A 19,837-nucleotide genomic window follows, 5' to 3' on the forward strand; every position below is an offset into this window, starting at 1 on the left:
ATAGTTGTCCATCATGCCGTACCACGGCATTTCCAGCGACGCATGCGCAGTGCGCTCCCCTTTGTGTATTCGTTGCGCATGGGCAATGGCACCATGACAACGAGATACACTTCCGGCTATAGCCACTCCCTGTTTTCTTCCACGCGGCGGCTGTGACTGGCGTCTTCATCCGGTTCTGCACACCGGTGTGTATTTATTCTTTCATTATCTAAATGTATATATACCTCTCTAAACGACTGACAATCCACTTCCCCTGACGAAGCTGCGTCCCGCAGCGATACGCGTGGGGCTCTTGCCTCACCCCTTACTTGGCTGTGCGTCCCACTGACTTTGGGGTACGGACTTGAGCTGTTAACACTGGCGCTGCCTCTTCCAATCTTTCTGGTAGTATCAGTTGTTTTATGGTACTGACCTTATTTTGGGTTCCTTTTGTCTGTAGGCTGCACCTTATTATGGGTGCGCCAGGATCCACATTGAAATGGTACCATTAATGTATGCACATGCCTCTTATTTGTTACAGGCAATAATTATGTGTGCATTTTTTGGCAAATATTCTCTGATATTTTGGTATATTTGAAATATATTGTATACTGTGATTTTTCTTAGCCGTGCCTTCGGGTCAGTTAGAATTCTGTGCCACATGTTTTGTTAGATCAGTACTGCATTATACATTATGCACTAGGGACACTTTATGTAGCCATATTTTGCCATTCATGATATTGTCTTTGGTATTTTGTTTCACTATGCCATATTTTGTATTATTGTATAGGGGTGGGGCCCACTGGTCCTATATTTAGGCCCTTTTTAAATGGTTTTATATTTGTGTGTTTGTTGTTTTTCGAGGTGTCATTAAAGTTTATATTGATCTTTATAATTGGGAGTGCATACCGTTCTTTTGGTCTTGTCTTTTTTCTATGTTTTGTTCATGTTACTTTACAGACCAGGTTTTGCACCCTATTTTCTGATCTGTGCAGAGGTGCACCCCTTATATATATATTTTCATTGCTTTTACAAAACCAACTGCAGCTATAGGGGACAGGGGGTTTTCCAAAAGCAGAAAACCTATTTAATGGTTGAATGTAGCAAATAGTCAGATTGTAGTGTTCAATTATCAGAGCAGTAAATTTTGCTCAAATGTATATTTTATTTCCAGTCATTATTTTAAGTATTAAAATAGTTTTTTCCAGAGGTATTAGGAAAATACAGTAAATGGCAAAAGAGAGTAACTAGCATAAAATAATGAAAGATTACTGTCTCTGCCGCCAGTCTGTTTACGTCTGTAGGTCTGTGAATAGCACTGTAGAGGCAATGGATGGAAAGGCTTATTCCCACCCTACCAAGGTATTTCCTGCCCCCCAGAATAGAGGTCATCCCATCGATCCTGAACGTAGAGTTCTGAAATGCCCCTTTTGCTTGGAGTGGTGAACGGTAGTGATGAGCGAATATACTCGTTACTCGAGATTTCTCGAGCATGCTCGGGGGTCCTCCGAGTATTTTTTAGTGCTTGGAGTTGGTTTTTCTTGTCGCAGCTGAATGATTTACATCTGTTAGCCAGCTTAAAGTACATGTGGGGATTCCCTCGCAACCAGGAAACCCCACTTATGTACTTATGTTGGCTATCAGATGTAAATCATTCAGCTGCGGCAAGAAAAACTAAAACTCCGAGCACTAAAAAATACTCGAAGGACCCCCGAGCATGCTCGAGAAATCTCGAGTAACCAGTATATTCACTCATCACTAGTGACCGGGCATACGCACAGCCGCACCATTCATGGTTTGTGGAAAAACAGATGTGACAGTGCGTGGTCACTGCTCCATTCATTGTCTACGGGAGACAGGTGAGCGCTGTACTCAGCTCCCTGTCAGACACACACTGAATGGAGTAGTGGCCATGCACATATTCTATGGCACACTGACGAGTGATGCGGCTGTGAACATGTATCACAGCTCCAATCTAATGGGCATCTCAGAACTCTATGCTTAGCATGGGTGGGGTTCCAATGATCGGGGACTCGGGAATCGCTTACCCTAATGGCAATAACCCTGAGCCAGTGAAGTCCTGGTGTTTGATGCCATTCATTCCAATCAGCCCAGTTAGAAAACTGCGATTTATCAACAACCTCTATGCGAAAGAGGTGGTTCATGCAGTAGGGACCGATAGCAGGCGGTGGGGGCCGAAGGCATCGGTACCAGTATCCCCTAGCTATGGGGGTAAGTACTGACAGGTGTTTATATTTGTGCAGTTAGTGTGAAGTTAGTGTGCGATCTGTGTATACAAACTGTGATGCAGTGAGCCCTGTTACAGGTAGGGGGCGCTGCATGGTCTTCCCAGAATACACATGGAATCGTATTGAGGCTACAGGAATGCATGGCAATCGCAGGCATAGCTGTGGTGATGAGTCATAGTCCGGCATTATTGTGAATGGCCAGTATGTGTGTCGCAGAGGAAGACACTCTGCACTGCCAGCCTGAAGTAAGGTTGTTCTGGGACCTGTAGTCCCACAAATAATTATGTTCTTTTAGAGGGAGGCTGGCAGGGCTAGTTCTGAGAGCCGGACGGGTCGAACTAGCCACACACATCTCCCACCTGTGGGGGTGGTTAAAGCTTCATAATGTGACCAGGGTCTAGGTCACGTGTTGAGAATGTTTGGACCTGAATGATGTTTACCTGGAAGGTTCTGTGAGAGGAGAGGCCTCGGTGTTGGGAGGTCCAGAATGAGGACCGGATCCCTGGAGAGCACCTGGTGAGGCCGAGGTCCTGGAAGGCCTCTGTGTTGGGAGATCCTGGGAGTAGGACTGGATCCCTGAAGAGCACATGGGGAGGCCTTGGACCTGGCGGCCTGTGTGTTGGACGGTTCTAGAGAGGGCGGACGTCCTGAATAGCGCACAGAGAGGCCATGTGTGCAGAGTCCGTGATGGCACTACATTGGGGGAGCTACAGACCATCTGAGGATGTGGACTGATGTGTGCCTGCCAGGCAAGTTGGTGATCCCAGTTGAGCAGTTTCCCTGGAGGAGAGAGGACTGACAAGGAGACAGCGTGAGGAGCGGAGCTCCTGGAAGGTAACCACGGACAAGGGGATTGTAATATACGGCAGAGAAGTGTATCTGCTATATGAACTGACTGATATCCTATATTGTTTCATGGATGTAATGAAACGGACTGTACTCTTTCTGGTTTATGCTGAATTTAAATAAACCGGATTGCCTGCTTAAGTGAGTGACCATTCCTGTGTGCCTGAATATTGCAGTCAAGCGAGTATTCCCCAACCCGTTAGTGAGCGCAACGTCACAAGTCACATATACAGTGCCTTGTGAAAGTATTCGGCCCCTGGAACTTTTCACCCTTTTCCTACATATCATGCTTCAAACATAAAGATACCAAATGTAAATTTTGGTGAAGAATCAACAACAAGTGGAACACAATTGTGAAGTTGAACGAAATTTATTGGTTATATTAAATTTTTGTGGAAATTCAAAAACTGAAAAGTAGGGCGTGCAATATTATTCGGACCTCTTAAACTTAATACTTTGTTGCGCCACCTTTTGCTGTGATTACAGGTGCAAGTCGCTTGGGGTATGTCTCCATCAATTTTGTACATCGAGAGACTGAAATTCTTGCCCATTCTTCCTTGGCAAACAGCTCGAGCTGGTTGGACCCAAGCAGTTGCTGCGGGGGCTGAAGAGACGCCATCCCCGGAGTGGAGTGGACGGGTCGGGTCATCCTTGATCAAATGTAAGTGGATGTGAAGGCTCTGGGCCCTGAGCGTGTGCAAGCAATAGAAACAATGCTGTGGGAAAATCAGGCCGCATTCGCCCGTCAAGCCAAGGATTTCGGCTGTACTGAAGCCATCACGCATGAGATACCGACTGGGGACGCTCGTCCAATTCGAGAACGATACCGGCAGATCCCGCCCAAGATGTATCAAGAGGTGAAAACATTACTGAGGCAGATGCTGGATTCAGGAGTGGTGCAGAGTAGTCAGAGCCCTTGGGCAGCCCCGGTGGTGCTCATCAAGAAAAAGGATGGGACCATCCGGTTCTGTGTAGATTACAGGAAACTCAATGCCTGCACTGTTCGAGACTTGTATCATTGCCACGCATCAAGGAATCCTTGACAGCGTTGGGGAAAGCTAAGTACTTCTCCACCCTGGGTCTAGCAAGCGGACACTGGCAAGTAGCTGTGGCAGAGAAAGACAAAAAGAAAACCGCCTTCATCCTCCCTATGGGGCTGTTTGAGTCCTTCGGGCTCTCCAATGCTCCGGGCACGTTTCAACGGCTGATGGAAAAGTGGGAGACTTAAATTTTGAGGCTACCCTGATCTATCTGGATGACATCATTGTGTTTTCAGCCTCATTTGAAGAACACCTTGCCCGGCTTGGACAGGTACTCAGAAGACTGCGGGCTCATAACCTGAAGGTGAAGCCAAAGAAGTGCCACCTCTTCAAGAGAGAGATCGTGTACCTGGACCACATAGTGTCACAAGATGGAGTTCTACCCTCGCCAGAAAAAGTGGCTGCTATCCAGAAGTGGCCAGTCCCTCGAACAGTGAGAGAACTCCAGGCCTTTCTGGGGCTTGCTGGGTACTACCGCTGGTTTGTTAAAGACTTCGCGAAGGTGGCTGGTCCTCTCAATGAGCTGCCGAGGGGGACCTCTGGAGAGCTGAAGACCCAGTACATTCCTTGTGCCCAGAGACAAGACGAGGCCTTCGAGGCTATAAAGAATGCCCTTACCTCAGCCCCGATTTTGGCCTACAGAGATTTCGATCAACCTTTCCTGTTGTACACAGATGGTAGCCTTCATGGACTCGGTGTAGCACTTTCTCAGATACAGGATGGACATGAGAGAGTCATCAAGTATGCCAGCAGGTCCCTGCGACACAGCGAAAGAAACCCTCACAATTACAGCTCCTTCTGGTTAGAGCTCCTGACCCTGGTGTGGGCCATGACAGAGAAGTTTGCGGGCTTCCTGACAGGTACCAAGATTCAAATTCGAACAGACAATAATCCCCTGGCCCACCTTGAGAATGCTAAATTGGGGGCCTTAGAACAACGGTGGGTGGCTCGCCTAGCCAAATTTGATTTTACCATCCGTTATCGCTCTGCTACCGAAAACGCAAATGCTGATGGGCTGTCAAGAGTGATTGTGGAGACTCCAGCGGGGGATCTCGATGAGCAACTCGAAGAGAAAACCCCAGACTTTTGTAAGTTTTTAGGCCCCCAATGGTTGCGGCCCAGTCAAGAAGGGAGGCCTGCGCATTACCTCGGTTCCTGGGGAGAACCAATGAGGAATGGGGACATGCTCAGGATGAAGACGAAGGGCTGAGACAGATGAAATGGTGGGTAACTCAGAAGCCGAAGCCTGGCAAACAGAGAGATGATATGGAATGAAGAGTGTGTTACACCTGTGGGTTAGACTGGAAGTGCGAGAGTCAATGTTATATCATAAGAGACAACAGCCAAAAGATATGGAAGGTGGCAGGTGGTCATCCCAGGAAGAATGGCTCAAGAAGTAGCTAAAGAAGTCCACAAATTTGGAGCTCACTTCGGCCCCACAAAGACCTACCAATGTCTATTGCCCCCGGTTGGAGTCTGTGGTGGAAGAGGTTTGCCGGCAATGTCGAGTATGTGACCTCATTAAGAGTACTGATCAGAGGGCACCCATCCAGACCATACAAACTAAGGAACCGCTAGAAGTCTTGATGATCGACTATCTCCTCCTGGGATACTCGGCCCGGGGGCTACAGCACTATTTGGTGATGACCGATCATTTCTCTAAGTTCGCAGTAGTCACCCCGACTAGAGATCAGACTGCGGAATCGGCGGCGCGAGCCATCTGTCAAGACTTCATCCGGGTGTATGGGTGCCCAAAGCGCATCCACTACGATCAAGGTGCATATTTCCAAGGCAAGGTGATGGAAGAACTGTATTGTATGTATGGCATCAAGCGGTCCCGGACCACCCCTTACCACCCTTAAGGTAATGGAGCATGTGAACGCCTCAGCCGAACCTTACTTCAAATGCTGAGAACGTTGGAGGAGGATAAGAAGGCGTGTTGGCTAGGCTACCTACCAGAGTTGGTCTGGACCTACAACAATCGGGTCCACTCCACAATGGGTTATACCCCCTATCTACTGCTGTTTGGAAGAGCTGGACGAGAGATCATTGAGCTGAATTTGGAACAGCCAGATTAGCTGATGAAGCGAACTCTCACCTCATGGGTGAAAGAGCATCGGCAACGATTACAAGCGACGGCGGTTGGCGGGTCAGCAGCTGCAAAAAAAAGAACATACGGGCCGCAATGCGACTCGAGATACCGCTCCAACCCAGAGACCGAGTATTAGTCAGAGAGAAACGCCCCAAGGGAAAAGTAAGAGATGGGAAGTACAGCCTTACAGAGTAATTGAGCGAGTGTATGCTAATGGCCCTGTCTACAAGGTGCAGATTGAGAGTGGGGCGTCCACCTCTAGAGTACTTCACAGAAATATGCTGCTGCCCTGCCGGTCTGAGGTCTGTTCTACGCCATTGTCGCCTGAAGGCGCTACTCCACTTCCTGAATGTCATGCCTGATGGTGAAATCGAAGACAAGTGGTGGACCATCCCTGACACAGTAGGGGGTTCTCAGCCTCACAGAGACGGTAATCCCATGCTTGTACCAGTACCGCCATGTGAGGACCAGACAAGAGCCCGCCATGACTCCTGCAGCATGTATTCCTCTGGAAAAAAGTCAGGCCTTGCCTGACAGCCAAGAGCTTTGGAGATCCCAGAGGTCTAATGCAGGGGTTCCACCAGTCCGATATGTAGAACAGTGTGCTCTGTCTGTTTTTACAACTTTGTTGCCTCCTCTATAGGTGCTGTTTCCACATTGCACGTTCCTTCATTACACTTTGACCTTGATGCTGTGATCGCCGAGGATGACCATCATTAAGAAGGGAGGCATGTAGGAGGGTGGTGCTGTTATGGACAGTAAGGAACACGCTGTTACTTTAAGAGACTGCACCTTGACTGGCAGGATGGAATGTTCTGCTTCTCCCCTGCAATAGACTGTGTGAATGAACTGGACTGTGCAGATGGCAGGGGTAGGGCCTGAACAGCGTGTGTGAGCTGTTAATCAATACATTTTGTTCAACTTCACAATTGTGTTCCACTTCTTGTTGATTCTTCACCAAAAATTTACATTTGGTATCTTTATGTTTGAAGCATGATATGTGGTAAAGGTTGAAAAGTTCCAGGGGGCCGAATACTTTCGCAAGGCACTGTATACATAGGCCTGTGTGGGTGTATATATATATACACACACACACACACACACACACGTGTATATACACATTAGGTGTGTACAGGCCGCAGGTGTTAAGCCCACACACACGCACGTACACACACGCTCACTAAATTAGAATATCATCAAAAAGTTTATTTATTTCAGTTCTTCAATACAAAAAGTGAAACTCATATATTATAGAGTCATTACAAACAGAGTGATCCATTTCAAGTGTTTATTTCTGTTAATGTTGATGATTATATCGCTTACATCCAATGAAATCCCCAAAAGTCATTATCTCAGTAAATTAGAATACTTTCTTACACCAGCTTGAAAAATGATTTTAAAATCCAAAATGTTTGCCTACTGAAATGTATGTTCGGTAAATGCACTCAATACTTGGTCGGGCTCCTTTTGCATCAATGTGGTGTGGAATGGAAGCGATCAGCCTGGGGCACTGCTGAGGTGTTATGGAAGCCCAGGTTGCTTTGATATTAGCCTTCAGCTCGTCTGCATTGCTGGGTTTGGTGTCTCATCTTCCTCTTGACAATACTTCATAGATTCTCTATGGGGTTAAGGTCAGGCGAGTTTGCTGGCCAATCAAGAACAGTGTCTCTGTTGTTTTTAAACCAGGTATTGGTACTTTTGTCAGTGAGGACAGGTGCCAAGTCCTGCTGGAGAATGAAATTTCCATCTCCAAAAAGCTTGTTAGCAGAGGTGAAGCCATGGCCGGGGGACCACCACAGTGCAGGAAGACTACTGCACACAACAAAGGGTAGATTTATTGGAAGGCAAGGAATGAAGTGGATGAGGAAGATGCAAACAGGGGCATACAATGGCAAAAGATAATTTACAAGAGTTATATTCTTTAGCTTGTCCGTAAAATAGCACGGTGCTCCAACTGTCACAGACTCAATATATGTCACGCAAGTAAATGCAAACAATAAACAAAGAATGGTGCTACTCTATGTATAACCTCCCTGGCCTTTACTAAGCAGGCCTCACGGCTGCTGTTTTCTGACTATTGCAGCCTACACTAGGCCCTGACGTGCACAAAACAGGAACAAACTTACGGTGATGTTGGGGACTCAGATCCAGTCCCGGAGAGCACCCAACAGTCTAGTACGGTGGTGCGCATGGCTTTCTATCAGCTCCATGAAACGTGGTCTTCTCCTTGCTTCTGGGTCCTGGAGGTGCTCCTGGAAACTGTAAATCGCCTTCTCGGTATCTTCGTGGCTCCTCGAACTAACACAGGATAGCCACCCTCGCTGCACCCGGAAAAGTCTGTCAAATCTCACAAGTCCACTCTGTTACAGGCTGGGGGTCCTCTCTTGCAACTATATCAGGACACAGTTCTTGTCTCTTGCAGCTATCAGCACAAAGTTCTCTCTGCAGCAGCCTCAGCTCACACACACTGTTCAGGCTCCACCCCTGCCTCTGCACAGTCCAGTTCATTCACACAGTCTAATTGCAGGGGAGAAGCAGAACATTCCGTCCAGACAAGGGGGTGCAGTCTCTTAAAGTAACAGCGTGTTCTTTACTGTCCATAACATCAGCACCCTCCTACAAAGGGAAGCTTGAAGTGCTCTAAAATGTCCTGGTAGATGACTGTGCTGACTTTGGTCTTGATAAAACACATTGGACTTACACCAGAAGATGACATGGATCCCCAAACCATCACTGATTGTGGAAACTTCACACTAGATCTCAAGCAGTTTGGATTGTGTTCCTCTCCACTCTTCCTCCAGACTCTGGGACTTTGATTTCCAAATGAAATGCAAAATTTACTTTCATCTGAAAACAACACCTTGGACCACTGAGCAACAGTCCAGTTCTTTTTGTCCTTGGCCCAGGTAAGATATTTCTGGCGTTATCTATTGGACATGAGTGGCTTGACACAAGGAATGCGACACATGTCCTGGATAAGTCTATGTGTGTTGACTCTTGAAGCAATGACTCCAGCAGTCCACTCCTTGTGAATCTCCCCCAAATTTTTGAATGGCCTTTTCTTAACAATCCTTTCAAGACTGCGGTTATCCCGGTTGCTTGTGCACCTTTTTCTACCACACTTTTTCCTTCCACTCAACTTTCTATTAACCTCTTAATCACAGGGGAATTTTTGGTTTTGCATTTTCATTTTTTGCTTTTCTTATTCCCAGAGCCATAACTTTTTTATTTTTTGATCAAAATGGCCATGTGATGGCTTATTGTTTTGCGGGACGAGTTGTACTTTTGAACAACACCATTGGTTTTACCATGTCGTGTAATAGAAAACAGGAACAAAAATTCCAAGTGCAGTGAAATTGCAAAAAAAGTGCAATCCTACACTGGTTTTTTGTTTGGGTTTTTGTTTTATTATGTTTACTACATGCTAAAACTCAGCTGCCATTATGATTCTCCATGTCATTACGAGTTCATGGACACCAAATAGGTTCTTTTTTGTCTTAGTGGTGAAAAAATCCAAAGTTTGTAAAAAAAAAAAAAAAAATAATATTGGCATTTTCCGAGACCGGTAGCGCCTCCATTTTTTGTGATCTGGGTCTAAATGAGGGTTTATTTTTTGCGCGCTGATCTGACGTTTTTATTGATACCATTTTGGTGTAGATACAATCTTTTGATCGCCTGTTATTGCAATGTTGCAGCGACCAAAAAAAAGGTAATTCTGGTGTGTTGATTTTTTTCTCACTATGCCGTTTACCGATTGGATTATTTCTTTTTTATATTGATAGATCGGGCGATTCTGAACACGGCGATAACAAATATGTGTATATTTGATTTTTTTTTAATTATTTTGAAAGGGGGGGGGGGGGTTGATTTGAACTTTTATATATATTTTTTTACTTTTTGCATCCTTCAATAGTTTCCCCGGGACTATTAGTCCTGCTCTATGTAGCAGATATGCTCACTTGCTATGAGTGCCAACCACCAGGCGGCGCTCATAGCAATCTAGCAATGACAACCACAGAGGTCTCCTGCTGACCCAGGGTTGTCATGCAAACTCATCGGCGACCCGTGGTCATGTAACAGTGGCGCCGATGGGAGGAGGGAATGATGCGCTTCCTGCGCGTGCATGTTAAATACTGCTGTCAGCGGCACTTAAACTGTTAACATCTGCGGGTGAATCGCGATATATTATTATCTATATTTACCGTATATACTCGAGTATAAGCCGACCCGAGTATAAGCCGACCCCCCTAATTTTGCCACAAAAAACTGGGAAAACTTATTGACTCGAGTATAAGCCTAGGGTGGAAATGCAGCAGCTACCGGTGAATTTCAAAAATAAAAATAGATCATTATTTCCCCATAGCTGTGCCATACAGTGCTCTGCACCGTTCATATTTCCCCATAGCTGTGCCCCATATACAGTGCTCTGCACCGTTCATTGTGCCCCATAGCTGTGCCATATACGGTGCTCTGCACCGTTCATTGTGCCCCATAGCTGTGCCATATACGGTGCTCTGCACCGTTCATTGTGCCCCATAGCTGTGCCCCATATACGGTGCTCTGCACCGTTCACTGTGCCCCATAGATGTGCCATATACGGTGCTCTGCACTGTTCATTGTGCCCCATAGATGTGCCATATACGGTGCCCTGCACCGTTCACTGTGCCCCATAGATGTGCCATATACGGTGCTCTGCACCGTTCACTGTGCCCCATAGATGTGCCATATACGGTGCTCTGCACCGTTCACTGTGCCCCATAAATGTGCCATATACGGTGCCCTGCACCGTTCACTGTGCCCCATAGATGTGCCATATACGGTGCCCTGCACCGTTCACTGTGCCCCATAGATGTGCCATATACGGTGCCCTGCACCGTTCACTGTGCCCCATAGATGTGCCATATACGGTGCTCTGCACTGTTCACTGTGCCCCATAGATGTGCCATATACGGTGCCCTGCACCGTTCACTGTGCCCCATAGATGTGCCATATACGGTGCTCTGCACCGTTCACTGTGCCCCATAGATGTGCCATATACGGTGCTCTGCACCGTTCACTGTGCCCCATAGATGCTCCACATAAATCTCTGCCGCCGCTGCTGCTGCAATAAAAAAAAAAAAACCACATACTCACCTCCCTTGATTGCAGCTCCCGGCGTCTCGTTCCGGCGCCTCCATCTTCCCGGCGTCTCTGCTCTGACTGATCAGGCAGAGGGCGCCGCGCACACTATATGCGTCATCGCGCCCCCTGCCTGAACAGTCAGAGCGCAGACGCCGGGAAGATGGAGGCGCCGGCCGGGAAGATGGAGCGACGCTCGGCGGCTGGAACGAGGACAGGTGAATATGCTATACTTACCTAGTCCTGGCGATCCTCGCGCTGTCCCTCTGCCTGGTCTTCGGTGCCGCAGCTTCTTTCTCTATCAGCGGTCACCGGCACCGCTGATTAGAGGAATGAATAGGCGGCTCCGCCCCTATGGGAGGTGGAGCCGCTTATTCATTTCTGTAATGAGCGGTCCCACGTGACTGCTGAAGAGGGGAAGAAGCTGCAGCACAGAAGACCGTGGGACGGCAGGGACAGCGCGAGGATCGCTGGGACTAGGTAAGTATACCTCAGCGCCCTCACCCGCCGACCCTGCCACCCACCTTGACTCGAGTATAAGCCGAGAGGGGCACTTTCAGCCCAAAATTTTGGGCTGAAAATCTCGGCTTATACTCGGGTATATACGGTATATAGATTTATAAACACACCGACCTATGTGCATGTAGGTGCATACCTGCTGCAGGTGATGAACTCTCACACACATACATACACAATAAATCGACCCGTGTGTGTATAAGACAGTAAATGTGCACACACACATATATGATACACACACTTATATACAGGTGGAGGTTTATACAGGTGGAGAGCCCTCACATCACATCTACTATATAAAGCTGAATGTGTGTATGTGTGTGTGTGTATGTGTGTATGTCCGGGATTGGCATCTGCACCGTCGCAGCTACAGCCACAAAATTTTGCACAGTCACACGTCTGGACCCCGAGAGCGTCATAGGCTATGTTGTGAGGTGAAATTTTAACCCCGCGCGTTCCAATTCACCAATTTTGCCCCTATCTACATAATGGGGAAAAAAGTGAAAGGAAAAGTGTTGGAGGCGTCGCAGCTACAGAAACAAAATTTTGCACAGTCACACGTCTGGACCCTGACAGCGTCATAGGCTACGTTGTGAGGTGAAATTTTAACCCCGCGCTTTCCAATTCACCAAACAATTTTGCCCCTATCTACATAATGGGGAAAAAAGTGAAAGGAAAAGTGTTGGAGGCGTCGCAGCTACAGCCACAAAATTTTGCACAGTCACACGTTTGGACCCTGAGAGCGTCATAGGCTATGTTGTGAGGTGAAATTTTAACTCCGCGCTTTCCAATTCACCAAACAATTTTTCCCCTATCTACATAATGGGGAAAAGTGAAAGGAAAAGTGTTGGAGGCAAATTGACAGCTGCCAGATGTGAACAAGGGGGACTTAAAGAGTGAGAGCGATGGCGCCAAAGAGTATATACCGTACAGTTGCTAAGGTGGGGCCCCAACATGAGATACTCACCACACATGGGGATATGAACACACACAAAATGCGCCACCACGTGCTTGAACACATACCACCCTCAGCACACATTTCACCACACATACACCAACCTCGCCATATAAAAGTCAAAACACAAAAGTCGCCGCTCAAAACTCGCCACGCGCAAAACTCGCCACATGCAAAAACTAGGCTCCCGCAAAACTCGCCACAAGTGCAAAACTCACCTCATGGAAAACTCGCCACACGCAAAACTTGCACATGCGGAAAAATTGCCACATGCACAAAATTTGCAACACATGCAAAAGTTGCCTCACACAAAACTTGCACATACTCAAAAGGCACCAGACACAAAACTCACCACGCGCAAAACTCGCCATGCGCAAAACTTGCTGCACACAACTTGCTACACTAACCTGTTACATGCAACTCGACGCACAAAAAGTTGCTACACGCATGTTGCCACACAAAACTCATCTCACAAAAGTCACTACATGCATGTCGCCACACACAACTCAACACACACAACTTGACAAACGAAACTCGCCCTAAAACACACACAAGTCTGGTATTATCCTTCAAAAATAAAAATCTGATTAATAAGCAGACAAACTACAAGAGCAACAAATGTACCATATAGGAAATACGGCAGCTGTCAGTCACATGACCTGTCTATTATGTGTATGTGTGAGCTAATATATACTGCCAGGGGGAGGGCTTCCTGTTGGCTGGGGATTTATCAGGCTGCCAATTTATCTTACAAATACTGAGGTAAAAATACTGAGCAAATAACGTGTTAACGAGGTCTAATACAGGAGATCACACAGGTATATACTATATACAGGGGAGATGACACACAGATATATACTATATACAGGAGAGATAACACACAGGTATATACTATATAGAGGAGGAGATGACATACAGGTATATACTATATACAGGAGCAGATTACCTACAGGTATATACTATATACAGGAGGAGATGACATACAGGTATATGCTATATATAGAAGATGACATACAGGTATATACTATATACAGGAGGAGATGACACACAGATATATACTATATACAGGGGAGATGACAGACAGGTATATACTATATATAGAAGGAGATGACATACAGGTATATACTATATATAGGAGGAGATGACATACAGGTATATACTATATATAGGAGGAGATGACATACAGGTATATACTATATATAGGAGGAGATGACATACAGGTATATACTATATATAGGAGGAGATGACATACAGGTATATACTATATACAGGGGAGAAGACACAGCAGGTATATACTATATACAGGGGAGATGACATACAGGTATATACTATATACAGGAGATGATATACAGGAGATGACATACAGGTGTATGCTATATATAAGGGAGATGACAAACATGTATATACTGAGGTGAAAATGAGAGGTGTGAGGTGAAAATGAAAAGGTGTGAGTGCAAAATGAGAGGAGTGAGGGAAAATAGTGTAGTGATCGGAAAATGACAGATGTGAGGTCGAAATGACAATTGTTAGGGGGGAATGAGAGGAGTGAGGGAGAAAATGAGAGGTGTGAGGGGGAAAATGAGAGGCGTGATGGGAAAATAAGAGAAGTGACGTGCTATAACTAACCACAGATATTTACTATGCCCAGGCAACGCCGGGCTCTTCAGCTAATATATATATATATATATATACACACTAGATGGTGGCCCGATTCTAACGCATCGGGTATTCTAGAATATGCATGTCCACGTAGTATATTGCCCAGCCACGTAGTATATTGCCCAGCCACGTAGTATATTGCCCAGCCACGTAGTATATTGCCCAGCCACGTAGTATATTGCCCAGCCACGTAGTATATTGCCCAGCCACGTAGTATATTGCCCAGCCACGTAGTATATTGCCCATACATGTAGTAAATTGCCCAGTCACGTAGTATATTGCCCAGCGATGTAGTATATTGCCCAGCCACGTAGTATATTGTCCAGCCACGTAGTATATTGCCCAGTGTCGTAGTATACAGCACAGAGCCATGTAGTATATTGCCCAGCCACGTAGTATATTGCTCAGCCACGTATGTCACAGGTTAAAAAATAAAAAATAAACATACTCACCTTCCAATCCGAGGGCCCCTTGTAGTTCTGTCGCCTGTGCGTGGTGCACGCGCCAGCTTCCGGTCCCAGGGAGTGATGACGTCACGGTCACATGACCGTGACGTCATGGCAGGTCCTTCTCGCGCAGGACCTGTGATGATGTTGCGGTCACATGACCGTGACATCATGGCAGGTCCTTCTCGCACAGGCGCACAGGACCTGTGATGATGTTGCGGTCACATGACCGTGACGTCAGGGCAGGTCCTTCTCGCATACCATCCTTAGCACCGGAACCTGCCGCTTGCATGGAGTGGTCACCGAAGCATCGCGAGGAGCGGGAAAGGCGGCAGAAGGTGAGTATATAATGATTTTTTAAAAATTATTTTTAACATTAGATCTTTTTACTATAGACGCTGCATAGGCAGCATCAATAGTAAAAACTTGGTCACACAGGGTTCATAGCGGCGGTAACGGAGTTAGTTACCAGCGGCATAACGCGGTCCGTTACCGCTGGCATTAACCCTGTGTGAGCGGTGACTGTGGGGAGTATGAAGCGGGCGCCGGGCACTGACTGCAGGGGAGTAGGGACGGACTAATTGGACTGTGGCCGTCGCTGATTGGTCGCGGCAGCCATGACAGGCAGCTGGCAAGACCAATCAGCGACTTGGATTCCATGACAGACAGAGGCCCCGACCAATGAATATCTGTGACAGTCAGACGGAAGTGACCCTTAGACAATTATATAGTAGAGATATATATATATATACACACTAGATGGTGGCCCGATTCTAACGCATCGGGTATTCTAGAATATGCATGTCCACGTAGTATATTGCCCAACCACGTAGTATATTGCCCAGTGACGTAGTATGTTGCCCAGCCACGTAGTATATTGCCCAACCACGTAGTATATTGCCCAGGGACGTAGTATATTGCCCAGTCACGTAGTATACAGCACAGAGCCACGTAGTATATTGCCCAGCCACGTAGTATATTGCCCAGCCACGTAGTATATTGCCCAGTGACGTAGTATATTGCCCAGCCACGTAGTATATTGCCCAGCCACGTAGTATATTGCCCAGCCACGTAGTAATAATAATAATAATTTTATTTATATAGCGCCAACATATTCCGCAGCGCTTTACAAATTATAGAGGGGACTTGTACAGACAATAAACATTACAGCATAACAGAAATACAGTTCAAAACAGATACCAGGAGGAGTGAGGGCCCTGCTCGCAAGCTTACAAACTATGGGAGTATATTGCCTAGTGACGTAGTATATTGCCCAGTGACGTAGTATATTGCCCAGCCACGTAGTATATTGCCCAGTGACGTAGTATATTGCCCAGCCACGTAGTATATTGCCCAGTGACGTAGTATATTGCCCAGTGACGTAGTATATCGCACAGCGACATAGTATACAGCAGAGAGCCACGTAGTATATTGCCCAGTCACGTAGTATATTGCCCAGCACAGAGCCACGTAGTATAGAGACTTAAAAAAAAACAAACACATATACTCACCTATAGCCCGTTGAAGTCCTGCTATACTCACTATCCGCCGCCTTTCTCGCTCCTCGCCACGCTCCCGCTCCATTGCAAGCGGCAACTTCCGTTCCCAGGGCTGGTGTGAGCAGGACCTATGATGATGTCGCGGTCACATGACCGTGACGTCACGGCAGGTCCTTGTCGCACACCAGCCCTGGGACGGGACCTCACCGGAAGCTGCCGCTTGCATGGAGCGGTCCCGGGTGCGTGGGGAGGAGCGGTAAAGGCGGCGGAGGGTGAGTATAGCAGGTTTTTTTTTATTATTTTTAGCATTGCATATTTTTACTATTGATGCTGCATAGGCAGCATCAATAGTAAATAGTTGGGGACACACAAGGTTAATAGCAGCGGTAATGGAATGCGTTACACCACGGGCCGTTACCGCTGCCATTAACCCTGTGAGCGGTGAGTGGAGGGGATTACGGAGCGGGCGCCGGGCAGTGAGTGCAGGGGAGTAGGGGAGGGACTAATCGGACTGTGGCCCTCGCTGATTTGTCGCGGCAGCCATGAAAGGCAGCTGGCGAGACCAATCAGCGAATGAATAACCGTGACAGAAGGACAGACAGACGGAAGTGACCCTTAGACAATTATGTACATAGATATATATATATATATATTGTATAGACCCGTGTGTGTATCTATATATCCACATCTATGTGCGCGTTAGCAGTGTACAGGTGACGAGCCCCCACACCACATGCCGCCCCCACTACAAGCAGCACACACGCAGTAACTCACTTCTCTGGAGGTTAGGACTACAGTCACGTGACAGGTCACGAGACCAGTTCCATGGCGTCGCATGCTTTTGTCACTTCCGCAAACAGCGCCGAGGAGTGGGGGCCGTGTCTCCATCTTGGGGGTGGGCACTGGTCACAGGCTGCACTTGTGCTGGGGGTTCTGACGTTTTCTTTTATCGCTACGTTATGTAAGAAGTCGTCGCTTTATCCCTTGGAGCCGCTGACGTCACTGTTTCCATTTTGCGGCCTGTCTGGACGTGATGTAAAGAGCCGGAGCTGCGGCGGCCGTGTATGTACCTCACTCTCGCGATTCCTGCACTGAAGCCTAGTGTGAACTGGCGCAGCCCTTTATTAGCGGGTGGCCGGTCACCCATAGCGACCAGGGTGCTGCTCCGGGGGCTGCGCTGTGCACAGGATTACTGTACCTGCGCTGCTCCTTAGGGTATGTTCACACGTTCAGGATTTCCATCCTTTTTTTTTCCTGACTGTTTTTTAAAAAACTGCAGCTCTTGGCAGAAAACGCAGGTCCTTTTTTTGGTCCTTTTTTGGTCCGTTTTTGATGCGTTTCTTGATGCGTTTTTTTGATGCAGTTTTCTAGCCAGAGTCTGTGTGTTTTCTAGGAATTTTTTTAGGGTTAAAATGGCTGAAAATACCCTAACCCTACCCCTAACCCTAACCCTAACCCTAACCCTACCCCTATTCTAACCTTAGTGAAAAAAAAAAAAAAAAAATTCTTTATTTTTTTTATTGTCCCTACCTATGGGGGTGACAAAGTGGGGGGGGGTCATTTACTATTTTTTTATTTTGATCACTGAGATAGGTTATATCTCAGTGATCAAAATGCACTTTGGAACGAATCTGCCAGCCGGCAGATTCGGCGGGCGCACTGCGCATGCGCCCGCCATTTTGCAAGATGGCGGCGCCCAGGGAGAAGACGGCCGGACGGACACCGGGACGCCGGGTGAGTATAAGGGGGGGAGATTAGGGCACGGGGGGGGCATCAGAGCACTGGGGGGGGGGGGCATCGGAGCACTGGGGGGGAGGCATCGGAGCACGGGGGGGCGGGATCGGAACACGGGGGGGGCAGCCACACTCCGCCCACGCACTTCCGCCCGCTCCCCGCACTTCCTGCTGCAGCGGTTCTGCACATCAAACCGCAGTAAAACCCGCAGATATATTTTTGATCTGCGGGTTTTACTGCGGTTTGGACCTCACAATGGAGGTCTATGGGTGCAGAACCGCTGCGGCTCCGGAAAAAGAATTGACATGCTCCTTCTTTTTTCCGGGAGCTATTCAGCGCGTCTTTTTTTTTACAATTTCTGGACCATGTGCACAGTGTGTCCTGTTTTCCATAGGGTACAGTGTACTGTACCCTGCATGGAAAACAGCTGCGGAACCGCAGCGGCAAAACCGCCGCGGTTCCGCGATAAAAAACGCACTGTGTGAACATGGCCTTAGGCTACTTTCACACTAGCGTTGTGTGACGTACGTCGCAATGCATCGTTGTGGAGAAAAAACGCATCCTGCAAGGTTGCCCGCAGGATGCGTTTTTTCTCCATAGACTTTCATTACCGACAGTTTGCCAAACATCGCATGCGTCGTGTTTTTGCAGTCCGTCGGGACAAAAAACGTTCCATGCAACGTTTTTTTGTCCGTCGGTTCTGCTTTTTCCGACCGCGCATGCGCGGCTGGAACTCCGCCCCCTCCTCCCCGGCCCTTACAATGGGGTAGCGGATGCGTTGTAAAACTGCATCCGCTGCCCCCGTTGTAATTTTTTTCTTCACAGCATGCGTCGGTACGTTGGGCTGACGCATGGCGACGGCCCGTACCGAAGCTAGTGTGAAAGTAGCCCTTACCTGTCACCCGGCCTGTGTGCGGTGTCTGACCCTTAGTGCTGCCGCCCTCGCCTTCAGCGTCTGACCCTTAGTGCTGCCGCCCTCGCCTTCAGCGTGTGTCCCTTAGTGCTGCCGCCCTCGCCTTCAGAATCTGACCCTTAGTGCTGCCGCCCTCGCCTTCAGCGTGTGACCCTTAGTGCTGCCGCCCTCTCCTTCAGCGTCTGACCCTTAGTGCTGCCGCCCTTGCCTTCAGTGTCTGACCCTTAGGCTGGCGTCACACTGGCGCTTTAAACGGCCGAGTGCAATGCGATAAAAAATCGCATTGCACTCGGACCAATGATAAGTTATGGGACAGCTCCCAGCAGCCGACTTTTTGTCAGCCGTTTTTCTCAGTCCGAGACAATCGCAGCATGCTGTGATTGTCTCAGACCGAGAAAATCTCTCGGCTCACTCGCACCCATATAAGCCTATGGGTGCGAGTGAGACAGCGCACACCACTCGGATATCATCCGAGTGATGTGCGTTATAAGCGGACCCCAGCAATGGAGGAGATGGAGAAATTCATTTCTCCGCCTCCTCCGCAGCTGTGCTCCGATCCTCCCTGTGCGAGAGAATCGGAGCACAGACGCATGACACTCGGCTTCTGCTCTGCTGCGAGTAGGAGCCGAGTGTCATTAGCATATTGCATCCGATGCTCTTGCATCGGATGCAATACGCCAGTGTGACGCCGGCCTTAGTGCTGCCGCCCTCGCCCTCAGCGTCTGACCCTTAGTGCTGCAGCCCTCGCCCTCAGCGTGTGACCCTTAGTGCTGCCGCCCTCTCCTTCAGCG

At 47.9% G+C, this 19,837-nt stretch overlaps 2 protein-coding genes across 4 annotated transcripts in view; one reads left to right on the forward strand and one right to left on the reverse strand.

Moving 5' to 3' along the window:
* The window catches only part of LOC138670405 (putative protein ARB2BP), a 41,529-nt gene extending 24,322 nt beyond the window's left edge, over positions 1–17,207 (reverse strand). Inside the window, exon 1 of the mRNA XM_069757697.1 lies at positions 17,174–17,207. The gene's annotated coding sequence lies outside the window, so the exon portion shown is untranslated. The remainder of the gene's footprint in view (positions 1–17,173) is intronic.
* A 38-nt stretch (positions 17,208–17,245) lies between these two features.
* SENP7 (SUMO specific peptidase 7) overlaps positions 17,246–19,837 on the forward strand; it is a 177,379-nt gene continuing 174,787 nt past the window's right edge. For all 3 annotated transcript variants that reach the window (XM_069757698.1, XM_069757699.1, XM_069757700.1), the window contains exon 1: positions 17,246–17,461. The gene's annotated coding sequence lies outside the window, so the exon portion shown is untranslated. The remainder of the gene's footprint in view (positions 17,462–19,837) is intronic.

Source organism: Ranitomeya imitator, chromosome 3 (assembly GCF_032444005.1).
Source record: "Ranitomeya imitator isolate aRanImi1 chromosome 3, aRanImi1.pri, whole genome shotgun sequence".
Lineage (NCBI taxonomy): Eukaryota > Metazoa > Chordata > Amphibia > Anura > Dendrobatidae > Ranitomeya > Ranitomeya imitator.